Source organism: Myotis nattereri (genome assembly GCF_964212035.1).
Source record: "Myotis nattereri genome assembly, contig: HAP1_SCAFFOLD_167, whole genome shotgun sequence".
NCBI classification, from domain to species: domain Eukaryota; kingdom Metazoa; phylum Chordata; class Mammalia; order Chiroptera; family Vespertilionidae; genus Myotis; species Myotis nattereri.
Window position 1 is genome coordinate 2755 of NW_027669624.1, and position 8997 is coordinate 11751.

General features: G+C 46.2%; 1 pseudogene across 1 annotated transcript; it reads right to left on the bottom strand.

Annotated features, from left to right (window-relative positions):
• Positions 1–849: 849 nt before the first annotated feature.
• LOC308512572 (OTU domain-containing protein 6A-like) lies at positions 850–2376 on the bottom strand (annotated as a pseudogene). The gene is made up of 2 exons: positions 2356–2376; positions 850–1755 (listed from the first exon to the last, which is right to left on the bottom strand). The product of its transcript is annotated as an OTU domain-containing protein 6A-like (transcript).
• Between the last annotated feature and the right edge of the window lie 6621 nt (positions 2377–8997).

Consider the following 8997-nt stretch of genomic DNA (forward strand, 5'->3'; position numbering starts at 1 on the left):
GGCTTCGGCTTCGGCTTCGGCTTCTTCGGCTTCGGCTTCGGCTTCAGCTGCTTCAGCTTCGGCTTCTTCGGCTTCGGTTTCGGCTTCGGCTTTGGCTTCTTCGGCTTCGGCTTCTTCGGCTTCGGCTTCTTCGGCTTCGGCTTCTTCGGCTGCGGCTTCGGCTGCGGCTTCGACTTCGGCTGCTTCGGCTTCGGCTTCTTCGGCTTCGGCTTCTTTGGCTGCGGCTTCGGCTTCTGCTTCAGCTTCGGCTGCTTCGGCTTCGGCTGCTTTGGTTTCCGCTTCTTCGGCTTCGGCTTCGGCTTCGGCTTCGGCTGCTTCGGATTCGGCTTCTTTGGCTTCTGCTTCGGCTTCTGCATCGGCTTCTTTGGCATCGGCTGTTCCGGTTTGGCTTCTTCGGTTTCGGCTGCTTCGGCTTCGCTTCGGTTGCTTCGGCTACGGCTTCTTTGGCTTCGGCTTCTGCTTCGGCTGCGGCTGCGGCTGCGGCTGCGGCTGTGGCTGCTTCGGCTTCGGCTTCTTTGGCTTCGGCTTCTGCTTCGGCTGCGGCTTCGGCTGCGGCTTCGGCTTCGGCTGCTTCGGCTTCGGCTTCTTCAGCTTCGGCTTCTTTGGCTGCGGCTTCGGCTTCGGCTTCAGCTTCGGCTGCTTCGGCTTCGGCTGCTTCGGATTCGGCTTCTTCGGCTTCTGCTTCGGCTTCTTCTGCATCAGCTTCTTTGGCATCGGCTGTTCCGGTTTGGCTTCTTCGGCTTCGGCTGCTTCGGCTTCGGCTTCTTCGGCTTCGTCTTCTTCGGCTTCGGCTTCTTTGGCTTCGGCTTCTGCTTCGGCTGCGGCTTCGGCTTCGGCTGCGGCTTCGGCTTCGGCTGCTTCGGCTGCTTCGGCTGTGGCTTCGGCTTCGGCTGCTTCGGTTCGGCTTCGGGCGGCTTCACCGAGTCGTAGTGCTCCCCGCCAAAGCTGGAGGTGCAGCGCCGGTAGACGAGGGTGAGCGGCTTCTCGGTGTCCGCCTCCCCGATGAGGAGGACAGACGACTCCGTCTGGATCACCTCGATGGGGCCCTGCAGGACGTGCGACAGGGCCCTCAGCTCGAGTTGGCCTCACCACGATGCTCTGTGCACCATGTTGTCCCAGTAGTCGAAGTCCTCGCGGGTGTAGACCTCGCGGGTTTCGGGGTCGCTGAAGAAGGGCAGGAATTCGTGGACCTGCTTGCGCAGGTAGTGGGGGGTGGGGCCCCGCAGGCTCTCCAGGGTCACGGAGAGCGGCAGCTGGTCTTGGACGGCGCGGCACATGCAGTGTCTGTCTGCCGGGATCTCCATCTCCAGGTTCTTGGCCTCGAGGGTGACCGCCCTGCTTTCGCGCCTTGTGTGGGCCCTGGAAGGCAAGGAGGCCGGTTCTCAGGAGCCATCTTGGCCAGACCCTCAGTGAGGGAATGGAGGTTGCTGCTGGCAGGGGGAAGCTCTGTGAACCTCCCCAGCTCCCGCTGCTGTTTCTGCTCTATTTTGGCCTCAAGGCGGCCACGTCAAGGAGCAACTGCTTTCTTTTCTTGTCGTTCTTAGGGACCGCGTTCTTCATGGCCTGGATGCGGTCCTGCAGCTCTTCTTTCCCGCGGAGGTGGCGACGCTTCAGCCGCTGATACTCAAGCTGCAGATCTGCCTGGTGTTTGGTGAAAACCCACGTTTGGTGGCAGTGAGAGGACCCGCCACCGTTCAGTCCAACTGCTCCAACCTCCAACAGGTAGCTGATCTCAGCCTCCAGTGGCGGGCTGCTCTAGAATACAATATTTTTACCAAACATTCTCAGTAAGATACATTCCAAGGCTAACAAATAGTTTAAATTAGATTCAGCAATTTTACTAGTAATAGTAATGTTGAGGCGGTTAGGAATTCAGACTTCCCCATGACAGATAAGAAATAAGCATAAATTTTAAATTATATGTAGTACGTGAAAACCCTGTATATTTAAATTTGAATTGGAAGTTTAGCAAGATGTTACTCTTCCCTTTAATAGAAGATAGATGTGGCCTTTAAATGTCCCCCCCTGATAGAATACAGAGAAATGCTTGCTTGCAAGTGTGAGGTGGGGAATGGACTTGGTCGTCTAACCTTGTTCGCCAACCGGTGGTCCGTGGAGAAACAATATAATAAAAAGATAATTGCTGGCATTGCATCCTCAACAGAGCTGATGTCTGCCTCTGAGATTCCCAAAACCTGGGTTCTCGTCCCAGCTCTTCCTCCTGCTCCCTCCAAAGGCATCAAGCTCTGTACCGTGCTGAGCCCAGATTCCTCACCTCTGCAACGAGGAGAATGAGCCCGTGTGTCCTTTTCGCCCTTGAAAACCATGTGGAAGGACCACAGATTTCTCGCATACCTTCCGACTTGCTGATGCCATGAATTCTGAGTGTTTCCCCCATTATTACATTCTTGAATGGGCATGTTCACGAAATTCCATCGGGATTGGAATCACATAGCAATACCTAGAAAAAGAAATATTGCTGGCTCGTTAGCACAAAGTGGAGGCAGAAGGAATCTACTTTGTCTTTTTGTCTCTTTCAGCCATGGAATTCCATGGACACCTGCACAGCATAGGCACCAGGGGAGGTCTGAAGGAGTGAGAACTACAAAAAGCTGTGGAGAGCTTTACGTGGAATATCACCGTCTTAAAGGTACCTAGCAGGTTGTTGCTGGTGCTAGTGGTTTTGCAGACTTTTTCAGCATGTTTCTTTCTGTCCGCACATTTTGTGCACGGTCCATTATCCACCACTAGAGGCTATACATGCTCACAGGGATGCAGTGCCCTCTGTCCTCTGAGAGTCTGCAGGCACCATGGCTGGGCGGCACGGCTCAGAGGGAGAATGTGGGGACTTTAACGGTTGGTGGGCACAGTGTGGATTCTGGTAGGAAGTGAAAGGACCTTGCGTTTCATCTGCCAGGTGCTGAACAAACCAGCGATGAGCCTGGAGAGTGAGGGCACTTCCTTGTCGTCATCAAGGAGGTTATAGCTCTGGACCAGCCGTAGTCAGGTGCAGCAGTCGCTTTGACTCACTCCTCCATTTCAGGGCTGTGTGGCCCAGGATCCGGGCGGGGTAGAGTTCCTCTCAGGCCACGTGTCCTACCGCCTAGAGAGGGTGCTATCTGTCTGCGTGGAGTTGGAAAGTCGCCTAGCTCGCAGTCTTCATGATGTGGCCCGATCTCGTATATTGAATACTTTGAATTCGCTGAATATCAGTGGTGGTTCTTGGGTCTGTTGTGCAGTTGCTAGCAGCAGGGACTGCGGTTGTCCACTTTCGCTGGACATGTGAGATGGCTCCCTCCGGTGACATTGAGTTTTTACAGAGAGGAAAGGAGAGAGATAGAGAGTCAGAAACATTGATGAGAGAGAAACATCAATCAGCTGCCTCCCGCACATCCCCCACTGGAGATGTGCCCGCAACCCAGGTACATGCCCTTGACCGGAATTGAACCTGGGACCTTTCAATCCGCAGGCCGATGCTCTATCCACTGAGCCAAACCGGTGTTGGCTATTTTAGCCATTTTTAAGTGTATAGTCAAGTGGCATTAAGTACATTCACATTATTGTGCAGTCATCAGCATCATCTTCCCCCAGAATTTTCATCTTCCCAAACTGAAACTAGAGCCTCTAAACCAGCGGTTCTTAACCTGTGGGTCGCGATCCCTTTGAGGGTCAAACGACCCTTTCACAGGGGTCGCCTAAGACCATTGGAAAACACATACATAATTACATATTGTTTTTGTGATTAATCACTATGCTTTAATGATATTCAATTTGTAACAATGAAATTGGGGGTCACCACAGCATGAGGAACTATCAAAGGGTCGCAGCATTAGGAAGGTCGCCGCAAATAGAACCACTGCTCTACACAATAACTCCCCAGTCGCCCCTCCTCCCAGCCCGTGGAAACCACCATCGTACTTTTTGTCTCTGAATTTTACTACTCTAAGTGCCTCCTATAAGGAGAATCATACAATATTTGTCCTTTTGTGTCTGTCTTCTTTCACATAAGCTTAATAGGTTTTTTTTTATTATTATTAGTTAAGGTATTACAAATGTGTCCTCATCCCCCCCATTAACCCCCAACCTCCCCCCCCCAGTTGTGTTTTTTTTTAAACGGGGTCATTATTTATTTTTAAATGTATGTATTCTTTATTGATTTCAGAGAGGAAGGGAGAGGGAGATAGAAACATCAGTGATGAGAGAAAATCATTGATAGGCTGCCTGCTGCAAGCCCCATACTGGGGATCGAGCCTGCAACCCAGGCATGTGCCCTTGGCCGGAATTGAACCCGGGACTCTTCGGGCCGCAGCTGACACTCTTATCTACTAAGCCAAATGGGCTAGGGCTAAGCCTAATAGTTTTTATTTTTATAATTAAAAAAGTGTTTTTTAGGCTTAATAGTTTTAAGGTTCATCCATGTTGTGGCAGGTATTGGATCAACCTTGGAACTATTAAGCCACTCCTTTTAAAGAATATATATATTTTTTATTGATTTTTGAGGGGAAAGGAGAGAGAGAGAGAGAGAAACGTCAGTGATGAGAGGGAATCATTGACCGGCTGCCTCCTGAATGCCCCAAACTGGGGATCGAGCTTGTAACTCGGGCATGTGCCCTGACCAGGAATCAAACCGTGACCTTCCGGTTCATAGGTCAACACTCAACCACTGAGCCAAGTGGGCCTGGCAAAGCCACTCCTTTTTTATGGCTGAATAATATCCCATTGTGTGGATATACCAGTGTTTACAAATTAATAAATTGATGGATATTCAGGTTGATTATACTTTGACTTATATGATTAATGATATTATGAATATTCACTTACAAGTTTTTAAAAAATGTATCTTAATTTTTGAAAGTATGAAAGAAGTCCTCCTTTTTTTCCCCATTGACTTCCTCTCCTGCCCCCTTCCCCCAGGCCTTCACCACTCTAATGTCTGTGTCCATGGGTTATGCATATGTACATATAAGTTCTTTGGTTAATCTGTCCACCTCCCTCCCCACCTTCCCTCTGAGATTCATCATTCTGTCTCATGCTTCCGTGTCTCTGGATCTATTTTGTTTGTAAGTTTATTTTTATTTCTTCATAAATCTCTATTGTTAAAAGTATTCCATAGGTCTCCCTCATTCCCCCATTGACCCCCCTCCAGCCAGCCCCCGCCCCCTGCCCCAGGCCTTCACTACCTATTGTCTGTGTCCAAGGGATATGCATATATGTATACAAAGTCTTTGGTTGGTTACCTCCCACGCCTTCCCTCTGAGATTCCACACTCTGTTCCATGCTTCCATGTCTCTGGATCCACTCAGATTATCCGTTTATTTTGTTCATTAGATTCCACTTATGAGTGAGATCATATGGTACTTGTCTTACTCTGACGGACTTATTTCACTTAGCATACAGAATACTCTTCAGGTCTATCTGCTATCTCAAAGGGTAAGAGATCCTTCTTTTCTACAGCTTCATTGTATTCTATTGTATAAATGTACCACAGCTGTAAAAACAACTGCATTCATATTAGGATATATTCCTCCAAGAGGAATCATTGGATCAGATGGCAGTTTCAGTTTTAATTTTTTTGAGGCAACTCCAAACTGTTTTCCACAGTGGCTGCACCAGTTTTCATTCCCACCAGCAGTGTGCGAGGGTTCTCTTTTCTCCACATCCTCGCCATGGCTTGTCATTTGTTGGTGGCAGCCATTCAGACAGGTGTAAGATGATACCTCATGGTGGTTTTAAATTGCATCTCTTTGAGGATTAGTGACTTTGAGCATTTTGTCATATGTCTCTTGGCCATCTGTATACTCACTTTGGAGAAGTGTTTTCTTAGGTTCTTTGTGCATTTTTTAATTGGATTGTCTTTCTTTTGTTAAGTTGTATGAGTTCTTTATATATTTTGTAAATTAACCTCTTACTAGGTGTATCATTGAAAAATACGTTGTCCCATATATAGTGGGCTCCCTTTTCATTTTGTTGATCACTTGTTTTATTTTGAATTTGTTTTTATTGATTTCAGGGAGGTTAGGAGAGGGAGAGAGATATAGAAACATCATTGATGAGAGAGAATCGTTGATCGGCTGCCTCCTGTTAGGATCAGGGATCGAGCCCACAACCTGGGCATATGCCCTGACTTGGAATCTAATTGTGATCTCCTGGTTCATACGTCGACGCTCAACCACTGAGCCACCATGGCTGGGATGTTGATGTGGGTTTTTTTGTTTGTTTGCTTTTTGCTGTGCAGAAGCTTTTCATTTTTGTGTAGTCCCATTTGTTTATTTTCTCGTTACTTTCCCTTGCCCTAGGAAATGTACCGGCAGACATATTGCTATGAGAAATGTCTGAGATTTTGCTGTATGGTCTCTTCTAAGATTTTTATAGAGTCACGACTTACATTTAAGTCTTTCATGCACTTGGAGCTTATTCTTTTTAAAAACTTTTATTTATTTTTTACTTTTTTGTTAATCCTCACCTGAGGATAATTTTCTGTTGATTTTTAGAGAGTGAAAGGGAGGATGAGAGAAACATTGATTGGTTGCCTTCCACTTTCACCCTGACCAGGGCTAGGTAGGAATCCAGTCTGCAGCTGAGATACATGCTTTTAACTGGAATCAAACTTACCACCCTTCAGTCTGCGGGCCAATGCTCTATGCCCGTGGTTGGCACACTGCGGCTCGCGAGCCACATGCGGCTCTTTGGCCCCTTGAGTGTGTCTCTTCCACAAAATACCACGTGCGGGCGCGCACGTACAGTACGATTGAAACTTCGTGGCCCATGCGCAGAAGTTGGCTCTTCGTCCTGGGCGAGTCTATTTTGAAGAAGTACTGTTGATATTTGGCTCTGTTGACTAATGAGTTTTCCGACCACTGCTCTATCCAATGAGCCAAACCAGCTTGGGTGAATTTATTCTTGTGTGTGGTGATCTTGTTTTTTTAGCATGTACTTGTCGAATTCCCTCCTCATCCCCCACATCTCCCTATTTTTGAAGAGACTGTCTTTACTCCATTGTATGCTCTTGCCTCCTTTGTCAAATGTTAATATAATGGCTTGGTGTATTTTAGGGTTCTTGTTGTGTTCCATTGATCTATGTGCCTTTTCTTGTGCCAGTACCTAGCTGTTTTGATGCCAGTGGCTTTGTCGTATAACTTGATATCTGGAGTTGTGATCCCTCCAACTTTGTCCTTTTTTTCATGATTGTTGCGGCTATTTGGGGTCTTTTTTTGGCTCCATATAAATTTTTGGAATATTTGTTCTAGATTGGTGAAATATACCGTTAGTATTTTAATAGGGATTGCATTGAATCTGTAGATTGCTTTTGGGACATGTTAATGGTGCTAATTCTACCAATCCATGACCACGGTGTATCCTCCCACTTGTTTATATCTTCCTCTATCTCTGTTTTCAGTGACCTGTAGTTTTCTGAGTACAGGTCTGTTACCTCCTTGGTTAACACGTTAAGCACCCACTCAGTCACTGGTGACTGACACTATGCTTTCCGTCCCGAAGACAAAACAGGCTGGGCATGTAACATGTTCAGTTTATTAGTAAGTATCTTAATTTTTGTTGTTGTAATGGCAAATGCGATTGTTTTCTTAATTTGTCTTTGTGAGTTCATTATTGGTGTATAAAAATGCCAGTGATTTCTGGGTGTTAATTTTGTATCCTGCTACATTGCTGAATTCATTTATTAAATCTGGTAGTTTTTTTTGCTGGAGTCTCTAGAGTTTTCTATGTACAATATCACATCATCTGAAAATAATGATAGATTTACTTCCTCCTTCCCAATTTGGATGCCTTTTATGTTTTCTTCTTCTCTGATTGTTGTGGCTAAGACTCCCAGTACTGTGTTGAATAAGAGTGGTGAAAGCGGACATCCCTGTCTTGTTCCTGTTCTTAGGGGAAATGGTTTTAGTTTTTGCCCACTGACTATGATGTTGGCTGTAGCTTTGTCATGTATGGCCTTTAATATGCTGAGGTATCATTCTTCTGTTCCCACTTTGCTGAGAACTTTTTTAAAAAGTTGATTTCAGAGAGGATGGGAGAAGGAGAGAGAGAGAGAGAAACAGTGATGAGAGAGAATCATTGATTGGCTGCCTCCTACACGCCCACTACTGGGGATCGAGCCCACAACCTAGGCATGTGGCCTGACAGGGAATGGAACCATGACCTCCTGATTCATAGGTTGACGCTCAACCACTGAGCCACGCCGGCCGGGCACTGAGGACTGTTCTTAAATGAAAAGTGGGTGTTGGCTTTGGCCGAATGTTTTTCTGGGTCTATCGATATTATCATGTGTTTTTGTCTTTAAATTTGTTTATGTGATGTATCACATTTATTGATTTGCAAATTTTGTGCCAGCCTTACATCCCTGGAATAAATCCCACTTGGTCATAATGTATGATCTTTTTAATATATTTCTGGGTCTGATTTGCTAATATTTTGTTGAGGATTTTTGCATTTATGCTCATCAGGGGTATGGCCTATACCAGTGATGGCGAACCTATGACACGCGTGTCCAAGGTGACACGTGAACTCATTTTTGTGGTTGATTTTTCTGTGTTAAATGGCATTTAAATATATAAAATAAGTATCAAAATAATAAATCTTTGTTTTACTATGGCTGCAAATATCAGAAAATTTCTATGTGTGACACGGCACCAGAGTTAAGTTAGGGTTTTTCATAATGCTGACACGCAAGGCTCCAAAGGTTCGCCATCACTGGCCTATACCGTAATTCCATTTCTTTGCAATGTCTTTATCTGGTTTTGGAATTAGGATAATGCTAGCCTGGCAAAAAAAGAGCTGGAAGTGTCCGTTTCTCTGGAAATTCTTGGTATATTTTGAGGAGGATAGGTGTTAGTTCTCTTTTGAATGTTTGGTAAAACTCCCCTGTGAAGCCATCCAGGTCAGGGCTTTTGTCTGCTTGGAGTTTTTTGATTACTGCTTCAGTTCCATCAGGTGTTTTCAGCCTATTCAGGTTTTGTGATTCTTCCTGATTCAGTTTTG